At 51.6% G+C, this 14,224-nt stretch overlaps 1 long non-coding RNA gene and 1 other non-coding gene across 2 annotated transcripts; one reads left to right on the top strand and one right to left on the bottom strand.

Annotated features, from left to right (window-relative positions):
- Nucleotides 1–234: 234 nt before the first annotated feature.
- On the top strand, nt 235–306 carry TRNAQ-CUG (transfer RNA glutamine (anticodon CUG)). Its single transcript has one exon. It is a non-coding gene; the product is annotated as a tRNA-Gln (tRNA).
- A 4,238-nt stretch (nt 307–4,544) lies between these two features.
- LOC127031357 (uncharacterized) lies at nt 4,545–12,541 on the bottom strand. Its single transcript, XR_007768534.1, has 3 exons — nt 12,455–12,541; nt 12,120–12,250; nt 4,545–4,757 (listed from the first exon to the last, which is right to left on the bottom strand). It is a non-coding gene; the product is annotated as an uncharacterized LOC127031357 (long non-coding RNA).
- Nucleotides 12,542–14,224: the final 1,683 nt, after the last annotated feature.

Here is a 14,224-nt window from a genome sequence, read left to right as displayed (position 1 = left end):
GCCTGGCCTGTCAGTGCAGCTAACTTGGAGCTTTGGCCTCTCCCCATTGTCCCTGGGGACTGTCAGTCTCAGGGTCCTGATTTCCCATTGATCCTTCCCCCTTCTATTGGTGCTGGGAACTAGCCAACCAACCCCCCCCACACACACACACTAAGTTTTAGTAAAGGGCCAAGAGCCCCCTTACACAAGCAGCCCCATGAGGGTCACCGATGTGCAGAGAAGGCAGCACAAGCTGCTCCCATGGTGTAATGGGCAGCACTCAGGACTCTGAATCCTGTAATCTGAGTTCAAATCTCAGTGGGACCTTGTGTTGGCTTGTGGTCATAGGCGGCAGGTTATATACATGTGTGGTGCTCAGGCTCCAGGAACATTCAGGGCTGGGGGCCCTGCTCCAGCAATATTTGGAGTTGGGTCTCTTCGCCTGGCACCCCTCCCCTCTGCTGTGGTGCATCCCTGCCTGACAAAAGCAGCATGTGCCTGTCCCCTGCCTGCTCCTGCTGCTGGAGTAGAGGGATTCTGGGCAGAACTGCTGCCCCAGAGTCCTAGTGCAGGCTGCCCTCAGCATCTCCAACACCCCCAACCCTGAGCTCCCTCTGAACCCTGATACTCTGCCCCAGTCCTGAGCCCCCTCCTGCATCATGAATCCCTCATCCTCAGCCCTACGCTCCCTCCCAGACGGTGCACTCCTTCCCACCCCCAGAGCCTGCACCTCTCACCCCTTCCTACAACCCTGCCGGAGCCTGCACCCAGCACCCAAACTCCATCCTAAAGCCTGAATCCTGCACCCTAATCCCCCCCAAACCCCCTTAGGCAGGTGGGGGTGGAGTTTGGGGGCGGGGTCTGGGCACCACCAAAATTTCTACAAACTTGCCACCCACCCATGCTTGTGGTAATGCCCCAGAGCTCAGCTCCCCTGTCTCCAGCTGTGTAAGAGTGAATCTTTCCCCTCCTGCTGGGTGACTCACACCTCCGAGAGCCAGGTCTTTGGCAGGGATGGCCACAATGGGATAGGGCTCTAGAACTTGCTACCCTGATAGTTGGGATTCTTGCTGCTGCACCTGATGTTCACAAGCTTGGCCCTTGTGCTTCCTACCACACGTTTCCTCTGTCCCACGTGGCGCTTGAAGAAAGGAGTGCCAGCGCTGGGATTAATAGTCAGGGCTTGGCAGGAGGGAGGAAGAGTCCCAGGCTGGAGCCCCACACACCTTCCCTCCTCCGGGCACCTAGAGCAGAGGCAGCCCAGCTCTGTCCGCTGGATACCTCAGCAGAGTAGGTGAGTTCATGTAAATACAGTCTGGTCCCAAAGCTTCCCCCCAACCCTGGTCATCAGTAGCTGCCAGGGGAGAGCTCATTCACACCTCGCTTACAAATCAGCATTTGAAATTCTAAGGTTGGCCAACACTGCCGAAGCCAATGCACCAACATTGTCAGCAAACACAACAGCTGGGTGAGGAAAAACGGCTTTGTCCAGACTTTCCAAACCTATTTGACTTTCTCAGGTACAAGCAGTTTTCATACGTTGTATCTGCTTTTAAAGAGTCTGTTAATGTTTCAATTTCCATTCAAATTTGCAACCAATGACAACATTGGCAGCGCTGCATGTAACTACCTGACCACTGAGGGAGGGGGTGTTGGGGAAAATCGGGGAAGGGGGTGTACAGCTCCCTGGCTGGGGGGCGTATAGGGAATGCCCAGTTTCACTGAATTGAGTCTCCTACTGCAGCACCTCAGTAGGTTACATCAGAGAGGAGCTGCAGGGTCTAGGCAGTGGGATGCTTGTGCCTTTAAGAGCCCAGCCCTGGGAAGCCAATGCTGAGAGGTGCTGCCTGTGAGAGGGGAAATAAAAAAGCCCTCTGCTCCCCCCACCCATGTTTGCAAACACTGGAGTCTCAGCCCACCGGGATAACTGTTCCCCCTCCGCCCCTGCCTGTGCCGGGGTTTAACCCTCTGGCAGCGCCTCCCTCCGGGCTTAACTCCGGCTCCTTCCCACCTCCCTGACTTTGCCTTCAGTCCCTCTCCTAACTCTGCCTCCAGCAGCTTAACCCCCGACCAGTTAATTTCCACCCCCTGCTCAGACCCTGGCCACCTACTCCTCTGATTTGCCCTCCTTTGCCCCTTTTTAATCCCTGTAAAAAGTAGTCGATGCTGTGTCCCATTCTCTGGAGGGAGGGCTGGGCGCCTGGCCCCTGCCTGCGCAGTGCTCAAAGTGCCCCATGATCTTGTGGATGTTTGCTGAGTGCTGCAGGGTCACCCGAAGGGGGAGAGAGACGCGGTTAGGAGGTGATGCAGCCAAGGGTGCCTCACCCAACACTGAGATGCAGCCACCTCTGGGGTGATTTACACAAGTCAGCAAATGAATATGGAACAAGAAACACATTGAAAGGATCGAGGCAGCTGCAGGAGGTGGAGAAAACCAGAAAAAGCAGTAGCCCTGGATCCCAGCCCTGTCCCTCCCCCACTCTACCCCCTAATCTCCACTCCTCTCCCACATTTGAGGGGAGAACCCAGGAGTCCTGGTCCCCAGCCTTGCCCAACCCCATATTTTGATATGGCTCCATCCAACAGCTGCCCCCACAATTGCAGGGCAGTGCCATGGGGCACACCGGGGCCTCCCTGTTTGCACAGGATGGGCAATGCCAGTGCTCCAGGATGGGGAGAGATGATGCTAAGGGAGAAGCAAGCAGCAGACAGCTCCCATGACAGAGAAAGAAATGCTAGGGGGTGCTGTGCTGCAAGGAGTCAATGGGGTTGGCAGGGAATGGGAGGATCTTCCCTCACAGCAGGTGCGTCTGTCTCCCTCACAATTCCTCCCCAGCCCTACCCCAGCCCAGGCTAATCCCAGCCCAGCTACCAGGATTAAATTTGGCCTGGATTCCCCAGCTGCTGGGGGTGGGGCGTGGGGCTGGGAAGAATGAGCCTCTACTCCTCCTTCCCCAGACACAGTTGCATGGGCACAGACCAAAGGAGCCTGCAGCACTGCTGCCTAGAGGAAACTGAGGCACCAGCCACTGACAGACACATCATGGTTCTCCTCATCCTCATCCTCTTTTCCATATACAACCTGGCCAGGGGAGGGGGGGGGAAAATCAAGGCAGTTGCATAGTTAACCTGTGGAACTCCTTGCAAGAGGATGTTGTGAAGGGCAAGACTATAACAGGGTTCAAAAAAGAACTAGATAAGTTTATGGTGGATAGATCCATCAAGGACTATTAGCCAGGCTGGGCAGGGATGATGCCTGTAGCCTCTGTTTGTCAGAAGCTGGGAATGGGCAACAGGGGATGGATCGCTTGATGATTCCCTGCTCTGTTCACTCCCTCTGGGGCACCTGGCACTGGCCACTGTCAGAAGACAGGAGGATATTGGGCTAGATGGACTTTGCGTCTGAACCAGTCTGGCCGTTCTTCTGTCTCCCTTGGAGCAGCAGTGACACCCAGTGGGCAGTCAGAGTAATGCACAGAAGGTGTTTTGCTTGGCGCAGCAGTGACACCCAGTGGCCAATCAGGGTAACACACAGAGTATGTTTCCCTTGGAGCAGCAGTGACACCTCGTGGTCATTCAAGGTAATGCACAGAAGGTGTTTCCCTTGATACAGCAGTGACACCCGCTGGTCAGGTGGCGTAATGCACAGCATGTGTCTGCCCTCTACAAGCAGTGACACCCACGGACCAGTCACGGTAATGCACAGAGTGTGTTTCCCACCAATCTGGGTAAGGCACAGAGCATGTTTCCCATGGAGCAGCAGTGACACCCAGTGACCAGCAGGGGTGGCATCAGACTCTTCTCCTTTAGTGGGGGACTGAGGCTACATCTACACTACAGGATAAATTCGAATTAGCTTAAACCGATTTTATAAAACAGATATTATAAAGTCGATTGTGAGCGTCCACACTAGGCACATGAATTCGGAGGTGTGCGTCCATGGTCCGAGGCTAGCGTCAATTTCTGGAGCGGTGCACTGTGGGTAGCTACTGTAAAATAATGAGGCCAATAACGTCGATTTGCGTCCACACTAATCCTAATCTGATATAGTAATATCGATTTTAGCGTTACTCCTCTCGTTTTGTAGGAGTACAGAAATCGATTTAAAGAGCCCTTTAAATTGATATAAAGAGCAGTGTAGTGTGGACGGGTGCAGCGTTAAATCGATTTAACGCTGTTAAAATCAGTTTAACAGCGTAGTGTAGACCAGGCCTGAGATGGGCTAGACAAAAAAAATTGGGGAGCTGTGCCCTCCGTCACCTGGCCTCACCCTTCCCGGGGTCCATGCCTCTGTTCCTTCTCAGTTAAAGGCCAGGTTCATCTCCTCTCCCCCCGGCTAGGGTTTACAGCAATACAAACTTTATTAAAATAAAATAGTAAACACGGTTTACTTAAAATATTCTAAATCTGTCCAAATTTTAGTACTGAATCCAAAGTTCTCTTAAAGATCCCATCAGTAACCAAAACCTAAATGAAAAATTGAAACCAAAAACAAGGCTTAATTTAAAACCCAAACATTAAGAAAAACTTTGTTTGTAAAAATAAAAACTAACAAATGCTGTAAATTAATAATTTCAACATTTTATCAAAAAAGTGTGCTACAGCAGAATGATAAAATAACATCAAATAAATAAGCATGACCTCTAAAACCTCCTATAAAGGAATTGAATCCTTGAATACTGGTCAAATTGTAATAAAATATGCAGAACTATGTCAAAACTGGTGTTGCAAGTCAGCCATTTGAATCCAGCAAATGTCAATTAAAAGCTCCATTCCAACTAAAAAAAACAAAACAACCCAATAAACCAAAATGGTCACAGCCTGAAACAAACCTACACAGAAGCAAAATTAAACCTGTACCAACACTGGAAAAAATCATGTAAATTTCTAATTCTAACTTCTTGTTTCTCCCAGGAGGAAGGTGTTTTGCACCCCAGTAGCCAGGCTGTCACTGCAGCTTTCCTTTCACTAAATAAGATTTGTACCAAATATAAATTGCCCTCCAATTTCTCTAAGAGAAATTGAAATTGTATCTTTGCACTAATATCCCCAGTGTGCAAGCCAATCCCCTCAAAGCAGCCCCACAGCCTGAGGCCAGGGGAGAATCCCAACTGGTTTGTGCATTTGTAACCCTGGGGCCTAAAGCTGATGAGAAAAAGGGAAGTGAGCCATCTTGGAGCCTTCCGATACCACCTGCGGGGAGCACAGGGATTTGACTGAGTGACATCCTGGCTAATTTTCACCTTGTTCTCTGCCAGCAGGCTCCGCTGGAGAGCTCGGGAGTGACTTGACCATGGCAGCAACCTATTTACGTATTAAAAGCTGGCATTTTGGGGCCAATGGGGTAAAATGTGAGTACTTTTGGGGTTGGGACCCACATGAGAAGGGATGTGGACAAACTGGAGAGAGTCCAGAAGAGGGCAATAAAAATGATTAGGAGACTGAGACACATGACTTACGAGAACCTACAGGCCATATCCTGTATGTTAAGCTAAGGCAAAGTTAGCATATCTATATTGTGACCTTTTACTCAGAGAGGAAAATCGACCTTTCTCATGTTACTTAAATAGATAAGTACCCATGCCTGTCCAAGACCTTTATTTAGACCAATCGACAATGGAGAATGGCATAGAGTTTTATTCAGTGTTGTACCCACAGATTTAACAGGTACATTACAAGGTAACTTATGTGCATATGTACATGTCATCAACAAGCACAAACATACTAGCCTATGAAGTAAATGTACCCTAATGTTTTGTGGGTGAGGAATGAAATTTGGGCATAGGAGGAAGGATTTCCGGCCCTTGTGCCCTATAAAAGAGGTAACCACCTCGCTAGAGCACTTTGCTCTATCATTGCGACTTACTTCCTCCACTCTCTCTCTATGTACTAGCAGTAGGCTGTACTTGTTCTGAAACTTTAAGTTTCAAGGGAACTAGGCTAAGTTCGGTTTCCCTACATTTTTAGTCTTTGTTTATTAGGTTTTGATTTTAAGTTTAACATATTCAAGTAAACCCTAAGGAACACTAGCTTTTTCTAAGCACTGCATCTTTCACTTAAGAATTGAGAAACCTGAACTGCAAGGCTGGTCCTGTGTCTCTTACCACCAGGTTATCAAGGAAGGCTGTGAGTATATTAACCAAAACTTTGTTGTGTATAATGCCGTATGTATCTTTTGAATAGCAGTAATGCAAATGTAACTTTGTAACTCAATTAAATTAAATAACATGTAAGCTAATCAATTAAATTTTCATCAAATTATCCAAATTAATATTATTAGTACACCCTACATCAGGCTACATGGGACAGAGAGTTGGAGTGCAGAGGGATGAAGGCACTGGCTCTAGGGGTGCAGACTCTGGGGTGGGGTTAGAATGAGACATTCAGGGTGCAGTAGAGAGCTCAGGGTTAGGATAGAGAATTGGCCTGTGAATACTCTGGAATGAGGCCAGGAAAGAGAAAATTGAGATGCAAGAGAGAAGTCAAGCTAGAGCAAAAAGCAGAGAAGAAGTGTGCAATTTGAGCTGCAGAGGGAAGAAAAAAATCTCTGCCTGTCCCCTTTCACCAAAGCATCTAAGAACCAGATGAAAGACATCTCTTCCCCACTGCAACAACAATTCCAGTTGACCTGGACTGAGGAAGGAAATCTTCTCCTTTGCAGCACTAGCAGACCTGGACTGAGTCACAACCACACCACACTCTGGTGTTCCTGGACTGGGACATGGGAGGGGCTCCTCTCTTCTCCATTTGGGACATGGTGGGATGAGAGAAGTGACAGGGCTTTACGGGAAATAATAATTTGCCTGATTCATGTGCCAGTCCAAGTCCTTGTTAACCCAAACAAGCCGTTTATCCTGCATGCTGATGCCAGTTTGGAGGGTCTGGGAGCAGTCCCATACCAGGAAGTGGAAGGAAATGTAAATCTGTAGGCTTTGCCAGCTGAGGACTGTCTGATAGCGAAACTCACTATCCCACCACCAGCAGCAGTTCTTGGTCTTGAAATGGGCCATCACTGAGAAATTTCGAGACTACTTGTGTGGTGCTCAGTTTCAGGTGTGGACAGAGAACAATCCACTGACTTATGTGTTAACAAGGGCTAAGCTGGATGCTACAAGGCAGAGATGGGTGGCTACTTTTGCTAGCCATAACCTCGCATTCAATACCAATGTATTGGTATAACAGGGAATGTGATTTATCAGGACCACCAATTCTTGGCTAGGGGGAGGATGTAAGCAAGGTGAGAATGAACTTTACTCTGATATCTGTTGGTGATCTGTTGTAAAGGCCTTTTGTTGCTGATATGCATGCTCACACCCACCCCGCATTGCATGATGGGGGTGCATGTCCAAAGGGTTATTTCAGCTGCTGTGGGATCCCCGGTCTCTTTCTTATTAGGGCAGGGGTAATAAAGTGCAGTTATTCCGGTGATATGAATCAAAGACAGTAGAACGGAACTTAGCAGTTCATGATTTTGGGACTCACCCGAACCTACAGAACTCTCGTTAGGCAAGGGACATGGGTTCCAAAGGATAGTGAAATAAGAGAGATTGAAAAGGAATATTTGTATTTAGCAGCATGCTTTTCTTGTGAAGTGTTTAAATGCACATTTTATGTCCTTTGTATCTCTCTAGTTTAAAAATAGAGTTTTTTATCATTCTAATTCATATTTGGATCTATACCACAGATAAAAAATGATTAATGACTAAATGCAATTTTGAGACATACATAAGCTGCTGGGCTTTGATCTCATTTCCACACTGAAAGTTTTAAACAACTCCATAGTTGGGGAAAATGCTTCTTTCCCCTCAGACAGCAAGAAAATTTTGCAGATTGGACTGTGGGAAGTCAGCTGTGGGACACGAAATATCTCTGCAATCAGATTCTTAGTCACAGGTCAGCGGGTGGGTTTGTGTAAATTCTGGACTCTGGGGCCAGAGCTGGGGGAGGGACCCCACAACTTTTGTGGCACATGCATCACCTCTGCAATCAACCTTTGCTACGTCACTCCATAACATCACACACAGAGCAGCCTTTCACCTCTCAGAACCAAAACATATCCTGAAAGTATCAGAAGGGTAGCCGTGTTAGTCTGGATCTGTAAAAGCAGCAAAGAGTCCTGTGTCACCTTATAGACTGACAGACGTATTGGAGCATGAGCTTTCGTGGGTGAATACCCACTTCATCAGATGCATGTAGTGGAAATTTCCAGGGGCAGGTATATATATGCAGGCAAGCTAGAGATAATGAGGTTAGTTCAATCAGGGAGGATGAAGCCCTGCTCTAGCAGTTGAGGTGTGAAAACCAAGGGAGGAGAAACTGGTTTTGTAGTTGGCAAGCCATTCACAGTCTTTGTTTAATCCTGAGCTGATGGTGTCAAATTTGCAGATGAACTGAAGCTCAGCAGTTTCTCTTTGAAGTCTGGTCCTGAAGTTTTTTTGTTGCAGGATGGCCACCTTAAGGTCTGCTATAGTGTGGCCAGGGAGGTTGAGGTGTTCTCCTACAGGTTTTTGTATATTGCCATTCCTAATATCTGATTTGTGTCCGTTTATCTTTTTCCGTAGCGACTGTCCAGTTTGGCCAATGTACATAGCAGAGAGGCACTGCTGCCATATGATGGCGTATATTACATTGGTGGACGTGCAGGTGAATGAACCGGTGATGGTGTGGCTGATCTGGTTAGGTCCTGTGATGGTGTCGCTGGTGTAGATATGTGGGCAGAGTTGGCATCGAGGTTTGTTGCATGGATTGGTTCTTGAGCTAGAGTTACTACGGTGCGGTGTACAGTTACTGGTGAGAATATGTTTCAGGTTGGCAGGTTGCCTGTGGGCGAGGACCGGCCTGCCACGCAAGTCCCTGATGATGCGTTGGATAGGTTTTAGCTGGGGACTGTATGTGATGGCTAGTGGAGACCTGTTGGTTTCTTTCTTGGGTTTGTCTTGCAGTAGGAGGCTTCTGGGTACACGTCTGGCTCTGTTGATCTGTTTCCTTATTTCCTCGTGCGGGTATTGTAGTTTTGAGAATGCTTGGTGGAGATTTTGTAGGTGTTGGTCTCTGTCTGAGGGGTTAGAGCAGATGCGGGTGTACCTCAGTGCTTGGCTGTAGACAATGGATCGTGTGATGTGCCCGGGATGGAAGCTGGAGGCATGAAGGTAGGCATAGCGGTCGGTAGGTTTTCGGTATAGGGTGGTAGTAATGTGACCATCACTTATTTGCACCGTGGTGTCTAGGAAGTGGACCTCCTGTGTAGATTGGTCCAGGCCGAGGCTGATGGTGGGGTGGAAGCTGTTGAAATCGTGGTGGAATTTATCCAGAGACTCCTTCCCATGGGTCCAGATGATGAAGATGTCATCAATGTAGCGTAGGTAGAGAAGGGGGCGTGAGTGGACGAGAGCTGAGGAAGCATTGTTCCAGGTCGGCCATAAAAATATTGGCATATTGTGGGGCCATGCGGGTGCCCATAGCGGTGCCACTGATCTGGAGATATATATTGTCATCAAATTTGAAATAGTTGTGTGTGAGGATAAAGGCACAGAGCTCAGCAGCCAATTGTGCTGCGCCATCATCAGGGATTCTGTTCCTGACAGCTTGTATTTCATCTGTGTGTGGGATGTTCGTGTAGAGAGCCTCTATATCCATGGTGGCTAGGAGGGTGTTTTCTGGAAGGTCACCAATGCATTGTAGTTTCCTCAGGAAATCAGTGGTGTCACGGAGATACTTGGGAGTGCTGGTGGCATTGGGTCTGAGTAGAGAGTCCACATATCCAGACAGTCCTTCAGTGAGAGTGCCAATGCCCGAGATGATGGGGCATCCAGGATTTCCGGGTTTGTGGATCTTGGGTAGTAGATAGAATAACCCTGGTCGGGGCTCTAAGGGTACGTTGATTTGTTCCAGTGTTAGTGTAGGGAGTGTCCTGGGTAGATTTTGCAGTTTTTAGTGTACTCCTGAGTGGGATCTGAGGGAAGTGGCCTGTAGAATTTGGTGTTGGAGAGTTGTCTGGCAGCCTCCTTTTGGTAGTCAGACCTGTTCATGATGACAACAGCACCTCCTTTATCAGCCTCTTTGATGTCTGGGTGGTTTCTGAGGCTGTGGATGGCATTGCGTTCTGCACGACTTACGTTATGAGGGAAGCAATGTTGTTTTCCCACAATTTCTGCCTGTGCACGTCAGCGGAAGCATTCAATGTATAGGTCCAGACTGTCATTTCGACCCTCAGGAGGAGTCCATGTGGAGTTCTTCTTCTTGTGCTGTTGGTGGGAGGGTATCTGTGTATCAGTGCGCTGTTCAGTGTTGTCCTGAAAGTATTCTTTGAATCAGAGACGGTGAAAGTAGGCTTCCAGATTGCTGCAGAACTGTATCATGTTGGTAAAGGTGGCAGGGCAGAAAGAGAGTCTCCGAGATAGGACAGGCTTTTCTTCTGGGCTGAGTGTGTAGTTGGATAGATTGACGATATTGCTGGGTGGGTTGGGGGTACCACGGTTGTGGCCCCATGAGGCAGGTAGGAGTTTAGACAGCTTACAGTCGAGATGAGAGTGGGATACACAGAGGGCCCTGCCCCAATGGCTGATGTACATACAGGGCCCTGCCTCACCTACCCACCAGCGCTCACAGGCGCAATGGCAGTAGTGGGGTCACATAGGCAACTGCCCTCAGTTGCCATCAGGGGTCACTGCAGCAAAGCTAGGGGGGATACATGCCAGGCATTGCTGCCCCTCGCCACCAGGAGTCACTGCTCCTGCAAGAAGGCACCTACAGGACACTCCCGTGCCTGGCCAGCAGAGGTCACTATCACTGGGGAGGGGCTATGGGGAAGCAGAGAAAGAGCAACTAACTGCAGTGGGGAAAATCATAATCTACCAGGGAGAAAGAACGGACTCCACTAGGACATCGCACCCACTCCGGCCAGGCTGGATACCAGCAATTTGGGGCTGAAGTAGCTCCAGCTAGAGGCTGGGCGCAGGCAGGTGACCTCGGTTTCTGCGCTGAGCAGGCTGCTTTGGCAGCGAGGAGGGACAGGAAACCCCCCGGTCAGGGTGTTGCTGCCCAAGGAGGGGGAGATCTGTGGCACTCTTTGGAGTAGCTGGTTCAGCGGCCATGAGCCACATGCTTCTCCCTGCCTGAGCTCTCCAGGAGCACATTACGCACAGGTGTGCATTGGATGTAGGCACCAGTGTAACAACAGGGCCAGACTCTGCTGAGTGCTGCCTGCGAGAGACAGGGGCAGAGTCAGGCGGGCAGATGGGGGCAGGAGATGACAGAGCCAGTGGCCAAGAGCTGAACCCATCACAAGTCCGGCCTGTGACATCACCATCCGTCCCTGCAGCTCTCCATCTGTCCCGCTGTCCGTCCAGCCCTCAACCCCTCATCCGTCCCCAATGTATGTCACACACACCCCTTCACCCATCTGCCTCACACACTCATCTATTTCCTCATGCATCCTGCTGTCCCTCTGACTGTCCCTGCAGTGCCCAGCACAAGGAGGCATAATGGACCCTGAGCAAGACTTTTGGGTGATGCAGTAATGGAGCCAGCTGGTGATAAGGGGCATCTCTAATCCAAGCCCCACTTCTCCTCTGCCTAAAGCCATGACCGTGAGCCCACCCTTCTCAGTCTCAGACCTCATAGCCCCAAAGACATTACTGGCCACTCACGCTGTGACCCAGTTACAGCAATGAGGTCTCCCTGAAGATAGGGGGTAGGAGGAGCAACCCCCTTATCCTGGCAGGCAGGACACATCCTTCCCAGTATGGCAGAGACTCTGCCCGTGGGTAGATAGACCCAGCTGAGTCCATAGGAGATTGGGGGAGGGGGAGCAGAGAAAGAGAATGCAGGCAACTGAACATGACAGGTGTCCATGAAAGGAGAGACAGAGAGAGTTTGAGTGAAAGTTGGCCAACACAGAGAGAGAAACCTAGGAGGAAGAAAGAAATTCAGAACAGGGAGTCACCCTCATGGATCCAACTTTCTGCTAGGGAGCACAAAACACTCCTCGCAAGAGAGATGATCAGCCCTCGCAAATGGCAACATCATCTCCCTTGAAGCCACAGATAGTCCAGAAACCCACACCCAGATAATGGGAAGTCCCTGCCTGGAGCCAGGAGGGCTGTGACCAGAGCCCTTCCCAAACCAGATACACATCTCACCGACAGAGACGGTTACTCTCGTTCCAGTTGGGCAGCTCTTGCCTGGCATCAACAGGATTCACGCTGTCACTGCTCTCGATCACTTTCCAACTCACCTCAGGGCTGCACTCCATCCCCGTGACTTCTTTTCCCTTGGTATGAAACACAACACAAGAGGAAAAGAAAAGCAATGGTGGTGAGGTTCCTCTTCTCGCTACTCCTGCACCCCAGGGTTTTGGCTTCAACCCTCCTCCCATTCTGCCATCACAGCTACAATTAGAAATCTGAGCCCGGGGCTCACACCTGTTTGTCTCCCCAATCCTAGGCCCTGTCCAGCATGTCTCCCTCCACAGAACTTACCTGGCCTCATCTTACACTCCATCTTCATATTGCTCTTCTCCTTCCCAGAGCTCCTGCTCTGCTCCTCAGACCTGTCTGTCCTCAGCTCTCCAGGCAGAGGGGAAGGGGCATGATGGGAACACACACGCCCCATTCCAGACACCACACAGCATCCACAGGGCTACCAAACACCTCATCTTCGGCCAAAACCACACCTCACCCCGAGGGAGCAAAAAGCCTTTGTGAGCACAGCACACACAAGACAGGAAAAGATTAACACCCACACCCAGCTCAGCCAAAGTGGGAGCTTCCTGGCCACAGGTCCATGGGGCTCATGGATGGAGAAGTTTGCTGGGCTACGGGGGTCTCTGAAGAACTAGCACAGCATGTGAATGAGTGACTGAGATGTATGTGGGGGCCTGACTGTGGGTTGGGGTGTCCAGGAGGACCTAAGGGAAGGGAATAGGGGGATTAGGGATAGAGGAGGGTGGGGTTACCAACGTGCATTGTGGGAATGTGGGATTTAGAGAGCCCAGAGTGGATGGGTGTCGGTGGGTTGGATGACCCCACAGTGGTTGAAAAGGGGAACCTGGCAGGTTTGGGTGTAGCAGAGATTGAAGATGAGGAACCTCACACCCTGGGGATGGACTGAGGGAGTGGGGGGATGGGAAAGTGGGTTCCAGCAATGAGAAATGGGTTGGAGGCAGTTAGGGGTGGGGCGCTGAGGACGGGGTTGGGGGGGAGGAGGAGGAAGGGGTGGTGGGGTGCTGAGAACGGGAAGGAGGATGTCAGGGGTGGGGTGAGAGGAGGAGGTCAGTGTCGGGATGCTGAGGACGGAGGGGGAGGAGGAGGTCGGGGGCGAAGGGAGAGGCCAGGTAGAGTGTACCCGATGGGGGAGGGGATGCTGGGGGCTGAGGGATCCCCACAGATGGGGGTGGGGCTGGCGAGATGGTCACAACAGATGGGGAGACACTGGGGGGCAGGTTGGGGGAGGTTGAAGGGGCTGCTGGGGCCCTACAGAAGGAGAGGAGGGGGCGGTGCTGGCAGGAGAGTCACAGCGGATGGGGGGACACTGGGGGGCAGGCTGGGGGAGGTTGAAGGCCCTGCAGCCCCAGGCTGCCGCTTGTGGGGCTGCTCCCAGGCAGCTTACCGCCCCCCCCCCGCTGCCCTCCAGGCCGAGCTGGGAGGGGGTCGGGGTGAAGCCCTTTCACTCGGCTCTGCCTCTGCCCTGTGGCCCCCGCAGCCCGGCTCCCACGGGCCCGGGGCTGCTCCCGGGGCAGGGGCTGGGCCTGGCGCCTGGAACTGGGTGTCTGAGCCCCTGGTCCCCCCGTGCGGATCCGCCTCTCCCCGTCCCGCCTCTGCGCTCCTCGGCCCGGCCCCGCCCCGCCCGCCGGCTGCCCCGGGGGGGGGGGAGCGAAGCCTCGGGGCAGGAACCAGGCCCCCCCCAGGGCTGCGTTAGACCAACCCCCAGTCCCGGCCCCGCGGTGCGGATCTCGCCCTGGCTGGAGGCGCCTGTTCAGTGCTGGCTCAGCGGGCGGCGCTCCGGGTCTGCGGCGGCTCCTGCGCTGGCTCTGGGTCTGCGGCAGCAGGTCCCTCAGCGCCGCCGCAGATCGGGAGCGAGCGCAGGACCCGCCGCAGCCTGGGAGCGCCGCCCCGCAGGGTTTGTACCGGGGGTTTTGTTCGGTCTCCCCTGCCGGGGCCCCAGAGACTGTTCGAATTGGGCCCCCCCCTCCCTAAAGCCGGCCAGGCTCGCCCCGCCCACCGAGTCTGTCCCGCGCTCTCTCCGC

Source organism: Gopherus flavomarginatus, chromosome 11 (assembly GCF_025201925.1).
Source record: "Gopherus flavomarginatus isolate rGopFla2 chromosome 11, rGopFla2.mat.asm, whole genome shotgun sequence".
NCBI classification, from domain to species: domain Eukaryota; kingdom Metazoa; phylum Chordata; order Testudines; family Testudinidae; genus Gopherus; species Gopherus flavomarginatus.
The sequence above is the reverse complement of the archived record's forward strand: the minus strand, read 5'-3'. Positions and strand labels throughout refer to the sequence as shown.